The 20,418-nt window shown below is 40.5% G+C and overlaps 1 non-coding gene across 1 annotated transcript; it reads left to right on the forward strand.

Annotated features, from left to right (window-relative positions):
- The first annotated feature begins 7,733 nt into the window (after nt 1-7,733).
- On the forward strand, nt 7,734-7,840 carry LOC148297665 (small nucleolar RNA R71). The gene has a single exon (XR_015833201.1). It is a non-coding gene; the product is annotated as a small nucleolar RNA R71 (small nucleolar RNA).
- Nucleotides 7,841-20,418: the final 12,578 nt, after the last annotated feature.

Consider the following 20,418-nt stretch of genomic DNA (forward strand, 5'->3'; position numbering starts at 1 on the left):
AATTGGAGTGGTTGGTGTATTCCATACTTCTAAGGATTGGATTTCTCTCAAAACTCACCAAAGGACTCCTCCCACCATATTATGATGTTGCCCAAGTTTTGGGCTCGATCCGAAATCAATAGGTGTGAGGAATTGGACAATTCAAGTTCAACGGCAGTTCGTTCCTAATTGGAGTGGTTGGTGTATTCCATACTTCTAGCGATTGGATTTCACTCAAAACTCACCAAATGACTCCTCCCACCATATTATGATGTTGCCCAAGTTTTGGGCTCGATCCGAAATCAAAAGGTGTGAGAAATTGGACAATTCAAGTTCAACGGCAGTTCGTTCCTAATTGGAGTGGTTAGTGTATTCCATACTTCTAGCGAATGGATTTCACTTAAAACTCCCCAAATGACTCCTCCCACCATATTTTGATGTTGCCCAAGTTTGGGGCTCGATCCGAAATCAATAGGTGTTAGAAATTGGACAATTCAAGTTCAATGGCAGGTCGTTCCTAATTGGAGTGGTTGGTGTATTCCATACTTCTAGGGATTGGATTTCTCTCAAAACTCACCAAAGGACTCCTCCCACCATATTATGATGTTGCCCAAGTTTTGGGCTCGATCCGAAATCAATAGGTGTGAGGAATTGGACAATTCAAGTTCAACGGCAGTTCGTTCCTAATTGGAGTGGTTGGTGTATTCCATACTTCTAGCGATTGGATTTCACTCAAAACTCACCAAATGACTCCTCCCACCATATTATGATGTTGCCCAAGTTTTGGGCTCGATCCGAAATCAAAAGGTGTGAGAAATTGGACAATTCAAGTTCAACGGCAGTTCGTTCCTAATTGGAGTGGTTAGTGTATTCCATACTTCTAGCGAATGGATTTCACTTAAAACTCCCCAAATGACTCCTCCCACCATATTTTGATGTTGCCCAAGTTTGGGGCTCGATCCGAAATCAATAGGTGTTAGAAATTGGACAATTCAAGTTCAATGGCAGGTCGTTCCTAATTGGAGTGGTTGGTGTATTCCATACTTCTAGCGATTGGATTTCACTCAAAACTCACCAAATGACTCCTCCCACCATATTACGATGTTGCCCAAGTTTTGGGCTCGATCCGAAATCAATTGGTGTTCGAAATTGGACAATTCAAGTTCAACGTCAGTTCGTTCCTAATTGGAGTGGTTGGTGTATTCCATACTTCTAGCGATTGGATTTCACTCAAAACTCCCGAAATGACTCCTCCCACCATATTATGATGTTGCCCAAGTTTTGGGCTCCATCCGAAATCAATTGGTGTGCGAAATTGGACAATTCACGTTCAACGGCAGTTCGTTCCTAATTGGAGTGGTTGGTGTATTCCGTACTTCAAGCGATTGGATTTCACTCAAAACTCACCAAATGACTCCTCCCACCATATTATGATGTTGCCCAAGTTTTGGCCTCGATCCGAAATCAATTGGTGTTCGAAATTTGACAATTCAAGTTCAACGGCAGTTCGTTCCTCATTGGAGTGGTTGGTGTCTTCCATACTTCTAGCGATTGGATTTCACTCAAAACTCACCAAATGACTCCTCCCACCATATTATGATGTTGCCCATGTTTTGGGCTCGATCCGAAATCAATAGGTGTTCCAAATTGGACAATTCAAGTTCAACGGCAGTTCGTTCCTAATTGGAGTGGTTGGTGTATTCCATACTTCTAGCGATTGGATTTCACACAAAACTCACCAAATGACTCCTCCCACCATATTATGACATTTCCCAAGTTTGGGGCTCGATCCGAAATCAATAGGTGTGAGAAATTGGACAATTCAAGTTCAACGGCAGTTCGTTCCTAATTGGAGTGGTTGGTGTATTCCATACTTCTAGCGATTGGATTTCTCTCAAAACTCACCAAAGGACTCCTCCCACCATATTATGATGTTGCCCAAGTTTTGGGATCGATCCGAAATCAATAGGTGTGAGAAGTTGGACAATTCAAGTTCAACGGCAGTTCGTTCCTAATTGGAGTGGTTAGTGTATTCCATACTTCTAGCGAATGGATTTCACGCAAAACTCACCAAATGACTCCTCCCACCATATTTTGATGTTGCCCAAGTTTGGGGCTCAATCCGAAATCAATAGGTGTTAGAAATTGGACAATTCAAGTTCAATGGCAGGTCGTTCCTAATTGGAGTGGTTGGTGTATTCCATACTTCTAGCGATTGGATTTCACTCAAAACTCACCAAATGACTCCTCCCACCATATTACGATGTTGCCCAAGTTTTGGGCTCGATCCGAAATCAATTGGCGTTCGAAATTGGACAATTCAAGTTCAACGTCAGTTCGTTCCTAATTGGAATGGTTGGTGTATTCCATACTTCTAGCGATTGGATTTCACTCAAATCTCCCGAAATGACTCCTCCCACCATATTATGATGTTGCCCAAGTTTTGGGCTCGATCCGAAATCAATTGGTGTTCGAAATTGGACAATTCACGTTCAACGGCAGTTCTCTCCTAATTGGAGTGGTTGGTGTATTCCTTACTTCAAGCGATTGGATTTCACTCAAAACTCACCAAATCACTCCTCCCACAATATTATGATGTTGCCCAAGTTTTGGCCTCGATCCGAAATCAATTGGTGTTCGAAATTGGACAATTCAAGTTCAACGGCAGTTCGTTCCTCATTGGAGTGGTTCGTGTCTTCCATGCTTCTAGCGATTGGATTTCACTCAAAACTCACCAAATGACTCCTCCCACCATATTATGATGTTGCCCATGTTTTGGGCTCGATCCGAAATCAATAGGTGTTCCAAATTGGACAATTCAAGTTCAACGGCAGTTCGTTCCTAATTGGAGTGGTTGGTGTATTCCATACTTCTAGCGATTGGATTTCACTCAAAACTCACCAAATGACTCCTCCCACCATATTATGATGTTGCCCAAGTTTTGGGCTCGATCCGAAATCAATTGGTGTTCGAAATTGGACAATTCAAGTTCAACGGCAGTTCGTTCCTAATTGGAGTGGTTGGTGTATTCCATACTTCTAGCGATCGGATTTCGCTCAAAACTCACCAACTGACTCCTCCCACCATATTATGATGTTGCCCAAGTTTTTGGCTCGATCCGAAATCAATAGGTGTGAGAAATTGGACAATTCAAGTTCAACGGCAGTTCGTTCCTAATTGGAGTGGTTGGTGTATTCCATACTTCTAGCGAATGTATTTCACTCAAAACTCACCAAATGACTCCTCCCACCATATTTTGATGTTGCCCAAGTTTGGGGCTCGATCCGAAATCAATAGGTGTGAGAAATTGGACAATTCAAGTTCAACGGCAGTTCGTTCCTAATTGGAGTGGTTGGTGTCTTCCATACTTCTAGCGATTGGATTTCACTCCAAACTCACCAAATGAGTCCTCCCACCATATTATGTTGTTGCCCAAGTTTGGGGATCGATCGGAAATCAATAGGTGTGAGAAATTGGACATTCAAGTTCCACGGCAGTTCTTTCCTAATTCGAGTGGTTGGTGTCTTTCATACTTCTAGGGATTGGATTTCACTCAAAACTCACCAAATGACTCCTCCCACCATATTATGATGTTGCCCAAGTTTTGGGCTTGATCCGAAATCAATAGGTGTTCGAAATTGGACAATTCAAGTTCCACGGCAGTTCGTTCCTAATTGGAGTGGTTGGTGTATTCCATACTTCTAGCGATTGGATTTCACTCAAAACTCACCAAATGACTACTCCCACCATATTATGATGTTGCCCAAGTTTGGGGACCGATCCGAAATCAATAGGTGTGAGAAATTGGACAATTCAAGTTCAACGGCAGTTCGTTTCTAATTGGAGTGGTTGGTGTATTCCATACTTCTAGCGATTGGATTTCATTCAAAACTCACCAAATGACTCCTCCCGCCAAATTACGATGTTGCCCAAGTTTTGGCTCGATCCGAAATTAATAGGTGTTCCAAATTGGACAATTCCAGTTCAACGGCAGTTCGTTCCAAATTGGAGTGGTCGGTGTATTCCATACTTCTAGCGATTGGATTTCACTCAAAACCCACCAAATGACTCCTCCCACCATATTATGATGTTGCCCATGTTTTGGCCTCGATCCGAAATCAATAGGTGTGAGAAATTGGACAATTCAAGTTCAACGGCAGTTCGTTCCTAATTGGAGTGGTTGGTGTATTCCATACTTCTAGCGATTGGATTTCACTCAAAACTCACCAAATGACTCCTCCCACCATATTATGATGTTGCCCAAGTTTTGGGGTTGATCCGAAATCAATAGGTGTTCGAAATTGGACAATTCAAGTTCAACGGCAGTTCGTTCCTAATTGGAGTTGTTGGTGTATTCCATACTTCTAGCGAATGGATTTCACTCAAAACTCACCAAATGAGTCTTCCCACCATATTATGATGTTGCCCAAGTTTGGGGCTTGATCCGAAATCAATAGGTGTGAGAAATTGGACAATTTAAGTTCAACGACAGTTGGTTCCTAATTGGTGTGGTTGGTGTATTCCATACTTCTAGCGATTGGATTTCACTCAAAACTCACTAAATGACTCCTGACACCATATTATGATGTTGCCGAAGTTTGTGGCTCGATCCGAAATCAATAGGTGTGAGAAATTGGACAATTCAAGTTCAACGGCAGTTCGTTCCTAATTGGAGTGGTTGGTGTATTCCATACTTCTAGCGATTGGATTTCACTCAAAACTCACCAAATGACTCCTAACACCAAATTATGATGTTGCCCAAGTTTTGGGCTCGATCCGAAATCAATAGGTGTGAGAAATTGGACAATTCAAGTTCAACGGCATTTCGTTCCTAATTGGAGTGGTTGGTGTATTCCATACTTCTAGCGAATGGATTTCACTCAAAACTCACCAAATGACTCATCCCACCATATTATGATGTTGCCCAAGTTTGGGGCTCGATCCGAAATCAATAGGTGTGAGAAATTGGACAATTCAAGTTCAACGGCAGTTCTTTCCTAATTCGAGTGGTTGGTGTCTTTCATACTTCTAGGAATTGGATTTCACTCAAAACTCACCAAATGACTCCTCCCACCATATTATGATGTTGCCCAAGTTTTGGGGTTGATCCGAAATCAATAGGTGTTCGAAATTGGACAATTCAAGTTCCACGGCAGTTCGTTCCTAATTGGAGTGGTTGGCGTATTCCATACTTCTAGCGATTGGATTTCACTCAAAACTCACCAAATGACTCCTCCCACCATATTATGATGTTGCCAAAGTTTGCGGACCGATCCGAAATCAATAGGTGTGAGAAATTGGACAATTCAAGTTCAACGGCAGTTCGTTCCTAATTCGAGCGGTTGGTGTATTCCATACTTCTAGCGAATGGATTTCACTCAAAACTCACCAAATGACTCTTCCCACCATATTATGATGTTGCCCAAGTTTGGGCCTCGATCCGAAATCAATAGGTGTGAGAAATTGGACAATTCAAGTTCAACGGCAGTTCTTTCCTAATTCGAGTGGTTGGTGTCTTTCATACTTCTAGGGATTGGATTTCTCTCAAAACTCACCAAATGACTCATCCCACCATATTATGATGTTGCCCAAGTTTTGGGCTTGATCCGAAATCAATAGGTGTTCCAAATTGGACAATTCGAGTTCCACGGCAGTTCGTTCCTAATTGGAGTGGTTGGTGTATTCCATACTTCTAGCGATTGGATTTCACTCAAAACTCACCAAATGACTACTCCCACCATATTATGATGTTGCCCAAGTTTGGGGACCGATCCGAAATCAATAGGTGTGAGAAATTGGACAATTCAAGTTCAACGGCAGTTCGTTTCTAATTGGAGTGGTTGGTGTATTCCACACTTCTAGCGATTGGATTTCATTCAAAACTCACCAAATGACTCCTCCCACCAAATTACGATGTTGCCCAAGTTTTGGCTCGATCCGAAATTAATAGGTGTTCCAAATTGGACAATTCCAGTTCAACGGCAGTTCGTTTCAAATTGGAGTGGTCGGTGTATTCCATACTTCTAGCGATTGGATTTCACTCAAAACTCACCAAATGACTCCTCCCACCATATTATGATGTTGCCCATGTTTTGGCCTCGATCCGAAATCAATAGGTGTGAGAAATTGGACAATTCAAGTTCAACGGCAGTTCGTTCCTAATTGGAGTGGTTGGTGTATTCCATACTTCTAGCGATTGGATTTCACTCAAAACTCACCAAATGACTCCTCCCACCATATTATGATGTTGCCCAAGTTTGGGGCTCGATCGGAAATCAATAGGTGTGAGAAATTGGACAATTCAAGTTCAACGGCAGTTCATTCCTAATTGGAGTGGTTGGTGTATTCCATACTTCTAGCGATTGGATTTCACTCCAAACTCACCAAATGACTCCACCCACCATATTATGATGTTGCACAAGTTTGGGGTTCGATCCGAAATCAATAGGTGTTAGAAATTGGACAATTCAAGTTCAACGGCAGTTCGTTCCTAATTGGAGTGGTTGGTGTATTCCATACTTCTAGCGATTGGATTTCACTCAAAACTCACCAAATGACTCCTCCCACCATATTATGATGTTGCCCAAGTTTGGGGCTCGATCCGAACTCAATAGGTGTGAGAAATTGGACAATTCAAGTTCATCGGTAGTTCGTTTCAAATTGGAGTGGTTGGTGTATTCCATACTTCTAGCGATTGGATTTCACTCAAAACTAACCAAATGACTCCTCCCACCATATTATGATGTTGCCCAAGTTTTGGGCTTGATCCGAAATCAATAGGTGTTCCAAATTGGACAATTCAAGTTCAACGGCAGTTCGTTCCTAATTGGAGTGGTTGGTGTATTCCATACTTCTAGCGATTGGATTTCACTCAAAACTCACCAAATGACTCCTCCCACTATATTATGTTGTTGCCCAAGTTTTGGGCTCGATCCGAAATCAATAGGTGTTCCAAATTGGACAATTCAAGTTCAATGGCAGTTCGTTCCTAATTGGAGTGATTGGTGTATTCCATACTTCTAGCGATCGGATTTCGCTCAAAACTCACCAAATGTTTCCTCCCACCAAATTATGATGTTGCCCAAGTTTTGGGCTCGATCGGAAATTAATAGGTGTTCCAAATTGGACAATTCAAGTTCAACGGCAGTTCGTTCCTAATTGGAGTGGTTGGTGTATTCCATACTTCTAGCGATTGGATTTCACTCAAAACTCACCAAATGACTCCTCCCACCATATTATGATGTTGCCCAAGTTTGGGGCTTGATACGAAATCAATAGGTTTGAGAAATTGGACAATTCAAGTTTAACGGCAGTTCGTTCCTAATTGGAGTCGTTGGTGTATTCCATACTTCTAGCGATTGGATTTCACTCAAAACTCACCAAATGACTCCTCCCACCATATTATGATGTTGCACAAGTTTGGGGTTCGATCCGTAATCAATAGGTGTTAGAAATTGCACAATTCAAGTTCAACGTCTGTTTGTTCCTAATGGGAGTGGTTTGTGTATTCCATATTTCTAGCGATTGGATTTCACTCAAAACTTACCAAATGACTCCTCCCACCATATTATGATGTTGCCCAAGTTTTGGGCCTGATCCGAAATCAATAGGTGTGAGAAATTGGACAATTCAAGTTCAGCGTCAGTTCGTTCCTAATTGGAGTGGTTGGTGTATTCCTTGGAAAATTGGTGACTATATTATGACTAGAAGGGGTTAGTCCTTTATAAAACATACGCATTTGAAGCTTCAATGGAATCCCATGATGAGGACATTGGTTGAGCAGCCCATTGAATCTCTCCCATGCTTCACAAAACGATTCATCATCTTGCTGTGCAAATAACAAGATCTTATCCCTAAGCATGTCGGTCTTTTGCGTGGAGAAGTATTTCTCCAAGAACTTCTTTTGAATGGCAGCCCATGTAGTGAGTGAACCAGGCTTCAAAGAATTCAACCAATATTTCGCCTTATCCTTCAAAGTGTATGGAAACACTCTCATTCGAAGTTGATCTTCTGTCACACCTGTCAAGGGAAAAGAACTCACAACATTAAAAATATCCTTTATATGAGTTAATGGATCTTCATTAGGTAAACCATAAAAGAAAGGCAGCATATTAAGATGAGAAGATTTAAGCTCATAATTTCGAGCTACAGTGGGCAGCAAAATGCTTGAAGGAGATGCTGGAATTGTTGGGATATCAAGTTCTCCCATGAACTCATTGGCAGCCATCTCTTCTTCTTCTTCTTGGTCTGAACTTGCTTCCGAATTTGAAGGTGAAGAACCAGGAAGTTCAGTGTGGAGAGCAATACTTGTAAATGTGGCAAGAGCTTGCTCTTTTGCAGTTGACAACTCTCTTTCTAGACGATTATGAACTTCAGAGATCACCCGGTTGGGTTGCAACGATGGTCCTGCGTTCAAAGATCTGGAGCGTTGGAACGAAGACCTCACTTGTTCAAGGAACGGTCTTTTAGACATAAACTACCTGAAACAGAAAATTAGATTAATTAGAAACACTAAAAAGAATACGGTAACCTTGGGCACATAACCAGGGAAGAACTTTCGTTCAGTCCCCGGCAACGGCGCCAAAATTTGTTGTTAATTATTATGTTAACTCGCAATTGTACGGGGCAATTAGTAATATAGCAAGACAAGTACGAGGTCGTACCCACGAAGACTGAGAAGTTCAAATTAGTTATGTACGTAGATTACCGAATTCAAGAAGTTAGGAAGTTAAGTCTAAAACAGAAATTAAAGTGAGAGTGATTGTGATTGTGAAAGGAAGTGAGCAAACTGAAATTGCAAATGAAAGCAAATAAACAAGTGTAACAAAGAGTGGTTTTAAGAGTTGGAAAACAGATTTGGAGACTTGGGCATTCGAATCACCATAACAATTCAATTCTGGGTTATATGGAGTCAAGTAACAAGTTTAATTCAGATTCAAAGATTGATTCTAGCTAAAGTATGATTAGGCCATGGTGTTTGGTCCTAACCTTGTGTTCCTAATTCCCTAATTTGATCATTTGTTGTCTAACCTAAAATTAAGCATTAGGAACCCATTAAGCATAGAAGAACAATTTAAACAACCAAGCATGTATCTAATCCCTGTTGTCGAATGTCCATACATACTCTTCCTATTCATAGTTCAATTCGAATTAAAGCATGGTGTCTACTCTTAATTCAAACCAAGATAGTTAACAAACAAGTTCTAATGGTGATCAATCATTCAAACAAGCATGTTAACTTATAAGCATAATGAATAAGAACATGAATCATGAATCAAACTTGAAACTCCAAACTTATAAACCCAGAATATTCACGTTAGGTTACATCGAAGCCCTAGTTATGGATTTAGCTACTCATAATGGAAAAGAAACTAAAATAGAAATGGGAAAACATAATGAATGCCATAAGAGTAGAAAAACCCTTTTATGAAGTTCTTGTAGTGTCCAATGCTTCTCCAAGAGCTTCTCCACGTCTAGAAGGATGTATGAAGGATATGGAGGTGATTTGAGATGAGCTTGAGTGAGTGGTGATGGCTGAGAAAGAGGAAATTCGTAGGGAAATGGAAGGGAGATTTTCTGGAGCTGTTTTGGTGATTTTGGGGCAGTTTAGAGTATTGGGTTGATTGCTTGAGTGTTTGGGGTTGTGGGAATGTATGAGGATGATTTCTGGATGATGGAAGTGTGGAGGATGGCTGAAGTGAATTTTGTAGCTTGAAGACTCCTCTATTTATAGGGCTAAGAGGGAGGAACATCATGATGAAATCCAACACCACCATTCCTCATTTAATACAACCCATAACTCCCACTTCATCTTGTCTATGTTAGTGTGGTTGGAATCAATCCCATCCCATACTTCTTTTGCTGCACCTCAAGCTTTCTTCACATGGGATCAAAGGTGATCAATTGTGGCTGCCTTTTGCTGCCAACCCATGTGGTCTTCTTTTGGTTGTTGAACAAAAACGAGTCTTCTGAACCAGACTTGGTGTAGGAAGGCCAGAGGTTTCAAAACTTATCCAATAGGGCTCAAATCTGGATATGTTGTAGTAGACACCCATTGGAACAACTTCTATGAAGAAAGTATTCCCATCGGAGCAGTAGAAGTATGCGTTTTGGGCCTTGCAATTTGGCTGCCGAACAGAGACTGGAATTGACTTCATTTCATTTATGCTTTACATGCATGCACATGCTTTCTCTATAATAACTCCAGCATGTACCAACTTGATGCTTTAAAATTTCATAGCTGGAATGCCTCCCCACTTCACTCATTATGTTGGATCCAAAGTCAGTTGCAGCATGGGTGAGGCACATGGAGGCACATGACAAAGCTGGCAGCTGCAAATCCTCCTGAGCAGGGTTGAGTGTTGGGCGGGCTGAGCACTCCACAAATGTCCAATTGGGCTGAAATTTGGATATGTTGTACTAGACACCCATTGGAACAAGTTTCATGAAGATCTTCACCTCATCCAAGCCCCATAGCATGCTGATCCAAGGCCAAGAAGCTGACCTACGAAATTGGGCTGGAAAGGAGTTGTAGCCAAAATGTGTTTGTCTTTAAGCCCTTCTTCCATTCACCCAAATCAAGCCTTAACATGCATGGATTGCATCATTTCCTATCCAAAGTCATCATTGTTACCTAAATGTCAATTAACTGAAAGATAAACACAAAAAGGATTAAAAGCACAAGTTTAACTCAAACACATAGCCAAATCATAAGCTAGAAGGGTACAAAATGATATACAATTATGAACCGATCAAATACCCCCAAACCTAGATTTTGCTAGTCCTCGAGCAAAACAACACAAAACAAAGTTAAAAACAAAAAGTTAACTAAACCACTTTCGTAGGTAACTCGATTGCATTGAGCGTATGCAACAAGCCTTTAAACCTCTAGGCATCCCTAGTAGGAGGAGTTGTGTCTCCTGAGGGTTTAACAGAAACGATACCCACAAACGCATTACTAACTCTACAAAACAAAGTGGTTAGTAAAACTTGAAATCAACTAATGAGAACGAAAGAAAACTTTAGTCATACCTCCAACACCGTAGAGTTGCCAAGATAGGTGATCAATCAGTGTGTAATGTGGAAGCTATAGCTCAAAGGCACACGGTTTCAAAGCAAGCACACTCAAACCTTGAATAAAGAACATGCTTCGACTCTAATTCTCACAGATAACACTCAATCACTCAGAACCAATGGTTTTATTCTCTCAAACAAGCTAAAGTGAGTATATGAAATAGAAGCACAATATTTGGTTAGATCTCATGAAGGGAATCAAATACTAAGAATAGAGATACACACATACCTACCAGCACCCATGAATACATCCTCAAAGATCAGCTAGGTCTTTCACAAGGTTTGTAATGAAAGGTAAGGTTAGGGGAAATGGAAGAATTGGAAGAAAAAACAGGTAACTTAAGAACATACCAAGGTTGCATTCTTCATTGATCTGCAAGGTAGCATTGACTTATAATGGCATGGCTGCAAACTTCATGGAACCACCTGGCATAGACTTTATTTATTTATTTATTTATATTTTTTTTTACACTTAGATCAAATCGAAACACTTTCATCTTCGTTGATTTGATCTGCATCTTCATTAACTTCATTGCACAGAATCACACCATCTTTCATTTAGGCACATGGCAGCAACTTCCTTGCTTCAAACTTTATCTTGGCACACCTTGGTATATTTCTAAGCTATAGGGTATGGCTACAATAGGTGAAGTATCTCAGATTGAGATACAAAGGTAGGGAAATGATGAGGGTGATAGAAGAAAAGGCTTTAAGTGTTTGGCTTCAAGAGGGTTGATGGAACACACATATAGGTAGGGTGAAAAGAAAGCACATCGAATGGTTATGCACACATAGCCTAGCATCACTTCAATGAGTTCATTCATGAATGAGAGCAAGCACATGATATCTGCAAAAGAGAATCATCCTTAGTATTCAATCAAAATGGAATAATGAGATCATTTAGAGTGAAATGAAGAAAATAAATTGGGATGAGAAGTAGAAACACTTTAAACCCTCTCAAGAAAGCAATTGGGCTCAATATAGCTCACTAGGGTAGTCTCCACTATTCTCCTTCGAGAATTTGAGCATGGTACTTTAGCCACCAGAATTCTAGGAGCCAAAGCTTTGTGAAGTGCAAAAATCTGATATGAAAACCTCAATGGCAGCTCCATAGCATTGATTGTATGACATTAAAAAAAAAAAAATTAGTGACAAATGAATGAAAATTGAAAACACAAATGAATGAAATTTGAAAATTGGATTTCACTCAAAACTCACCAAATGACTCCTCCCAACATGTTATGAAGTTGCCCAAGTTTTGGGCTCGATCCGAAATCAATAGGTGTGAGAAATTGGACAATTCAAGTTCAACGGCAGTTCGTTCCTAATTGGAGTGGTTGGTGTATTCCATACTTCTAGCGATTGGATTTCACTCAAAACTCACCAAATGACTCCTCCCACCATATTATGATGTTGCCCAAGTTTGGGGCTCGATCCGAAATCAATAGGTGTGAGAAATAGGACAACTCAAGTTCAACGGCAGTTCGTTCCTAATTGGAGTGGTTGGTGTATTCCATACTTCTAGCGATTGGATTTCAATCAAAACTCACCAAATGACTCCTCCCACCATGTTATGAAGTTGCCCAAGTTTTGGGCTCGATCCGAAATCAATAGGTGTGAGAAATTGGACAATTCAAGTTCAACGGCAGTTCGATCCTAACTGGAGTGGTTGGTGTATTCCACACTTCTAGCGATTGGATTTCACTCAAAACTCAGCAAATGACTCCTCCCACCGTATTACGATGTTGCCCAAGTTTGGGGCTCGATCCAAAATCAATAGGTGTTCCAAATTGGACAATTCAAGTTCAACGGCAGTTCGTTCCTAATTGGAGTGGTTGGTGTATTCCACACTTCTAGCGATTGGATTTCACTCAAAACTAACCAAATGACTCCTCCCACCATATTAAGATGTTGCCCAAGTTTTGGGCTCGATCCGAAATCAATAGGTGTTCCAAATTGGACAATTCAAGTTCAACGGCAGTTCGTTCCTAATTGGAGTGGTTGGTGTATTCCATACTTCTAGCGATTGGATTTCACTCAAAACTCACCAAATGACTCCACCCACCATATTATGATGTTGCCCAAGTTTTGGGCTCAATCCGAAATCAATAGGTGTGGGAAATTGGACAATTCAAGTTCAACGGCAGTTCGTTCCTAATTGGAGTGGTTGGTGTATTCCATACTTCTAGCGATTGGATTTCACTCAAAACTAACCAAATGACTACTCCCACCATATTATGATGTTGCCCAAGTTTTGGGCTCGATCCAAAATCAATAGGTGTGAGAAATTGGACAATTCAAGTTCAACGGCAGTTCGTTCCTAATTGGAGTGGTTGTTGTATTCCACACTTCTAGCGATTGGATTTCACTCAAAACTAACCAAATGACTCCTCCCACCGTATTATCATGTTGCACAAGTTTGGGGTTCGATCCGAAATCAATAGGTGTTAGAAATTGGACAATTCAAGTTCAACGGCAGTTCGTTCCTGATTGGAGTGGTTGGTGTATTCCATACTTCTAGCGATTGGATTTCACTCAAAACTCACCAAATGACTCCTCCCACCATATTATGATGTTGCACAAGTTTGGGGTTCGATCCGAAATCAATAGGTGTTAGAAATTGGACAATTCAAGTTCAACGGCAGTTCGTTCCTAATTGGAATGGTTGGTGTATTCCGTACTTCTAGCGATTGGATTTCACTCAAAACTCACCAAACGACTCCTCCCACCGTATTATGATGTTGCCCAAGTTTTGGGCTCGATCCGAAATCAATAGGTGTTCCAAAATGGACAATTCAAGTTCTACGGCAGTTCGTTCCTAATTGGAGTGGTTGGTGTATTCCATACTTCTAGCGATTGGATTTCACTCAAAACTAACCAAATGACTCCTCGCACCATATTATGTTGTTGCCCAAGTTTTGGGCTCGATCCGAAATCAATAGGTGTTCCAAATTGGACAATTCAAGTTCAACGGCAGTTCGTTCCTAATTGGAGTGGTTGGTGTATTCCATACTTCTAGCGATTGGATTTCACTCAAAACTAACCAAATGACTCCTCCCACCATATTATGATGTTGCACGAGTTTGGGGTTCGATCCAAAATCAATAGGTGTTAGAAATTGGACAATTCAAGTTCAACGGAAGTTCGTTCCTAATTGGATTGGTTGGTGTATTCCGTACTTCTAGCGATTGGATTTCACTCAAAACTCACCAAATGACTCCTCCCACCATATTAAGATGTTGCCCAAGTTTTGGGCTCGATCTGAAATCAATAGGTGTTCCAAATTGGACAATTCAAGTTCAACGGCAGTTCGTTCCTAATTGGAGTGGTTGGTGTATTCCATACTTCTAGCGATTGGATTTCACTCAAAACTCACCAAATGACTCCTCCCACCATATTATGATGTTGCCCAAGTTTTGGGCTCGATCCGAAATCAATAGGTGTGGGAAATTGGACAATTCAAGTTCAACGGCAGTTCGATCCTAATTGGAGTGGTTGGTGTATTCCACACTTCTAGCGATTGGATTTCACTCAAAACTAAACAAATGACTCCTCCCACCATATTATGATGTTGCACAAGTTTGGGGTTCGATCCGAAATAAATAGGTGTTAGAAATTGGACAATTCAAGTTCAACGGCAGTTCGTTCCTAATTGGAGTGGTTGGTGTATTCCATACTTCTAGCGATTGGATTTCACTCAAAACTAACCAAATGACTCCTCCCACCATATTATGATGTTGCACGAGTTTGGGGTTCGATCCAAAATCAATAGGTGTTAGAAATTGGACAATTCAAGTTCAACGGCAGTTCGTTCCTAATTGGAGTGGTTGGTGTATTCCATACTTCTAGCGATTGGATTTCACTCAAAACTAACCAAATGACTCCTCGCACCATATTATGTTGTTGCCCAAGTTTTGGGCTCGATCCGAAATCAATAGGTGTTCCAAATTGGACAATTCAAGTTCAACGGCAGTTCGTTCCTAATTGGAGTGGTTGGAGTATTCCATACTTCTAGCGATTGGATTTCACTCAAAACTCACCAAATGACTCCTCCCACCATATTATGATATTGCCCAAGTTTTGGGCTCGATCCGAAATCAATAGGTGTTCCAAATTGGACAATTCAAGTTCAACGGCAGTTCGTTCCTAATTGGAGTGGTTGGTGTATTCCATACTTCTAGCGATTGGATTTCACTCAAAACTAACCAAATGACTCCTCGCACCATATTATGTTGTTGCCCAAGTTTTGGGCTCGATTCGAAATCAATAGGTGTTCCAAATTGGACAATTCAAGTTCAACGGCAGTTCGTGTAGGATTTTCAAAACATTTTTTCAAAGTTCATTTGAATATTAAACATGCATTTAATCAAATTAATCGCAGCGGAAGTCTAAGGTGGTTGTTTAAATTCAAAAAACAAAACTTCTTCCAAGTATCTTAAGCCATGAACATTGATATGTTTTTCATAAATGAAAATTCAAGAGAAAGGATAAGATCTAATTACCCTTGAAGCAATTATATGAACCAATTTGTGTTTGGTCTTCTCTTGATGATTTCCTCTTTGTTGATCTCCTCTTTGATCTTTGCTCCTTAATCTTTCTCCTCCATGTGAGCCACAAAAGTATATGGCCTCTAAGTCTCCAGACCAATGGAACCTTGAGATGAGAAGAAGTATCTTGAGAATACTTGGATGCTAGTGCAAGATTCTCAAGATTGGTTTCAATCTAAACCACTTTGAAAAATGAAAGTATTTCACTCTTGAAAACTCTCCTTTTTCTCTCTTTGATCTCCCAAACCTATTTGGTTGATTTTGGATTGTGTTTGTGTGTTAATGAGCTTATGGAAACAATTCCCATACACATTCACTTAACCATTTTCGGCCAAATCCCATTGGGCTTCCAAAATTGGGCCTTATGACACTTAAACCATAATTTATAGGTGTCTTAAGCCCTTGGGCTTGATACCCAACCATTTGGACTTCCCTCTAACTATTATCGAGGCCCAAATACGTTTTTACACGTAGTAAATCATCCACATCAAATCAATCAAATTGATTTCCTCATTCTCATTTGTATTACTCAAAGTTAACCATTTAAGGTGTGCGATCCATTAGGTTCTAATTAGCAAGGAAGTGGGAAAATATTAGAACTCTTTCTAACCAACTGGAATTAAAACCCCTTTTTAATTCTTCCTTTATTTGGATCGATCACAATCAATCCTAGGACTTCCACAAGCCAAGAGTGACATCTAGCAATATATCAAGGCTACCCAAGCTAACCAGAATAGATGAAGAACCTATTCAGTTGGAATTGCAATGCAATACGATCCTTCTCTTATACAATGTTTCAAATCATATTATTAGGGTACGGATTGTTTATGTCAAACCCCTAATATGATTTATAACCTCATGTGATTCAAAAGAACATGATTAAGAACAACTTTCTAAATCAAGCTCAAAATACTTTGGCCAAAGATTTACTGAATCACATCTTGAAACATTCTCCTTCTTTATCGAAAGTAGAGATTCCTTATTGTACATTCACATGCCCCTATGATGAATTAAGAGATCCCAACAACACTTAAGACAAATCTTTTATGGCTTGCCTTTAAGAGCTATCAAAGATCAATAACGCATCACAGGACAACCATGATGCCTCGGGTCTAAGGACTAATTTGCATTATTGCAACTATGAGTTCTCATTTGACATATAGATAAATACTCCATATGAGAACTACGGTTGATCGCGTTCAGTGTACTCATTCACTAATGAGCACCCACATACTTGTATTAGTGTCAACTACACAAATGGTTTGAGACTAACCATCCTCCCAATTGAGCATACATAATATGTGCTAATCTTGACGGTTTATCAAGGCCCACTTGATAACCTATGATTAGGAACATTTTGGGATGCTACAGTTAGAGATTAAAGGTCTCCCGAATCTAATCTTCTTTAGATTACTTTATCTCTTATTTAGCATACCCGGGACATTTGTTTCTTTACACGATGTAAAAGATAACAAATAAGTTTGCCCTTTATATATCATATACGAAATGTATTCTAAGGAGATTACATCAAATGTATTGGCACTTAGGGCACATTTCTAACAGTTCGTTCCTAATTGGAGTGGTTGGTGTATTCCATACTTCTAGCGATTGGATTTCACTCAAAACTAACCAAATGACTCCTCGCACCATATTATGTTGTTGCCCAAGTTTTGGGCTCGATTCGAAATCAATAGGTGTTCCAAATTGGACAATTCAAGTTCAACGGCAGTTCGTTCCTAATTGGAGTGGTTGCTGTATTCCATACTTCTAGCGATTGGATTTCACTCAAAACTCACCAAATGACTCCTCCCACCATATTATGTTGTTGCCCAAGTTTTGGGCTCGATTCGAAATCAATAGGTGTGAGAAATTGGACAATTCAAGTTCAACGGCAGTTCGTTCCTAATTCGAGTGGTTGGTGTATTCCATACTTCTAGTGATTGGATTTCACTCAAAACTAACCAAATGACTCCTCGCACCATATTATGATGTTGCCCAAGTTTTGGGCACGATCCGAAATCAATAGGTTTTCCAAATTGGGCAATTCAAGTTCAACGGCAGTTCGTTCCTAATTGCTGTGGTTGGTGTATTCCATACTTCTAGCGATTGGATTTCACTCAAAACTCACTAAATAACTCCTCCCACCATATTATGATGTTGCCCAAGTTTTGGGCTCGATCCGAAATCAATAGGTGTGACAAATTGGACAATTCAAGTTCAACGGAAGTTCGTTCCTAATTGGAGTGGTTGATGTATTCCATACTTCTAGCGATTGGATTTCACTCAAAACTCACCAAATGACCCCGCCCACCATATTATGATGTTTCCCAAGTTTTGGGCTCGATCCGAAATCAATAGGTGTGACAAATTGGACAATTCAAGTTCAACGGAAGTTCGTTCCTAATTGGATTGGTTGGTGTATTCCATACTTCTAGCGATTGGATTTCACTCAAAACTCTCCAAATGACTCCTCCCACCATATTAAGATGTTGCCCAAGTTTTGGGCTCGATCCGAAATCAATAGGTGTTCCAAATTGGACAATTCAAGTTCAACGGCAGTTCGTTCCTAATTGGAGTGGTTGGTGTATTCCATACTTCTAGCGATTGGATTTCACTCAAAACTCACCAAATGACTCCTCGCACCATATTATGTTGTTGCCCAAGTTCGGGGCTCGATCCGAAATCAACAGGTGTGAGAAATTGGACAATTCAAGTTCAACGGCAGTTCGTTCCTAATTGGAGTGGTTGGTGTCTTCCATACTTCTAGCGATTGGATTTCACTCAAAACTCACCAACTGACTCCTCCCACCATATTATGATGTTGCCCAAGTTTTGGGCTCGATCCGAAATCAATAGGTGTTCCAAATTGGAGAATTCAAGTTCAACGGCAGTTCGTTCCTAATTGGAGTGGTTGGTGTATTCCATACTTCTAGCGATTGGATTTCAGTCAAAACTCACCAAATGACTCCTCCCACCATATTATGATATTGCCCAAGTTTTGGGCTCGATCCAAAATCAATAGGTGTTCCAAATTGGACAAGTCAAGTTCAACGGCAGTTCGTTCCTAATTGGAGTGGTTGGTGTATTCCATACTTCTAGCGATTGGATTTCACTCAAAACTCACCAAATGACTCCTCCCACCATATTATCATGTGGCCCAAGTTTGGGGCTCGATCCGAAATCAATAGGTGTGAGAAATTGGACAATCCAAGTTCAACGGCAGTTCGTTCCTAATTCGAGTGGTTGGTGTCTTCCATACTTCTAGCGATTGGATTTCACTCAAAACTCACCAAATGACTCCTCCCACCATATTATGGTGTTGCCCAAGTTTTGGGCTCGATCCCCAATCAATAGGTGTTCCAAATTGGACAATTCAAGTTCAATGGCAGTTCGTTCCTAATTGGAGTGGTTGGTGTATTCCATACTTCTAGCGATTGGATTTCACTCAAAACTCACCAAGTGACTCCTCCCACCATATTATGATGTTGCCCAAGTTTTGGGCTCGATCCGAAATCAATAGGTGTGAGAAATTGGAGAATTCAAGTTTAAGGGCAGTTCGTTCCTAATTGGAGTGGTTGGTGTATTCCATACATCTAGCGATTGGATTTCACTCAAAACTAACCAAATGACTACTCCCACCATATTATGATGTTGCCCAAGTTTTCGGCTCAATCCAAAATCAATAGGTTTGAGAAATTGGACAATTCAAGTTTAACGGCAGTTCGTTCCTAATTGGAGTGGTTGGTGTATTCCATACTTCTAGCTATTGGATTTCACTCAAAACTCACCAAATGACTCCTCCCACCATATTATGATGTTGCACAAGTTTTGGGCTCGATCCGAAATCAATAGGTGTTCCAAATTGGACAATTCAAGTTCAACGGCAGTTCGTTCCTAGCAGTGGTTGGTGTATTCCATACTTCTAGCGATTGGATTTCACTCAAAACTCACCAAATGACTCCTCCCACCATATTATGATGTTGCCCAAGTTTTGGGCTCGATCCGAAATCAATAGGTGTGAGAAATTGGAGAATTCAAGTTTAACGGCAGTTCGTTCCTAATTGGAGTGGTTGGTGTATTCCATACTTCTAGCGATTGGATTTCACTCAAAACTCACCAAATGACTCCTCCCACCATATTATGATGTTGCACAAGTGTGGGGTTCGATCAGAAATCAATAGGTGTGACAAATTGGACAATTCAAGTTGAACGGCAGTTCGTTCCTAATGGGAGTGGTTGGTGTATTCCAAACTTCTAGCGATTGGATTTCACTCAAAACTCACCAAATGACTCCTCCCACCATATTATGATGTTGCCCAAGTTTTGGGCTCGATCCGAAATCAATAGGTATGAGACATTGGACAATTCAAGTTCAACGGCAGTTCGTTCCTAATTGCAGTGGTTGGTGGCGATTGGATTTCACTCAAAACTCACCAAATCACTCCTCCCACCATATTATGATGTTGCCCAAGTTTTGGGCTCAATCCGAAATCAATAGGTGTTCCAAATTGGACAATTCAAGTTCAACGGCAGTTCGTTCCTAATTGGAGTGGTTGGTGTATTCCATACTTCTAGCGATTGGATTTCACTCAAAACTCACCAAATGACTCCTCCCACCATATTATGATGTTGCCCAAGTTTTGGGCTCGATCCGAAATCAATTGGTGTGAGAAATTGGACAATTCAAGTTCAACGGCAGTTCGTTCCTAATTGGAGTGGTTGGTGTATTCCATACTTGTAGCGATTGGATTTCACTCAAAACTCACCAAATGACTCCTCACACCATATTATGATGTTGCCCAAGTTTTGGGCTCGATCC

This window comes from Prunus avium, chromosome 1 (assembly GCF_965620075.1).
Source record: "Prunus avium chromosome 1, drPruAviu1.hap1.1, whole genome shotgun sequence".
In the NCBI taxonomy this organism is placed as follows: domain Eukaryota; kingdom Viridiplantae; phylum Streptophyta; class Magnoliopsida; order Rosales; family Rosaceae; genus Prunus; species Prunus avium.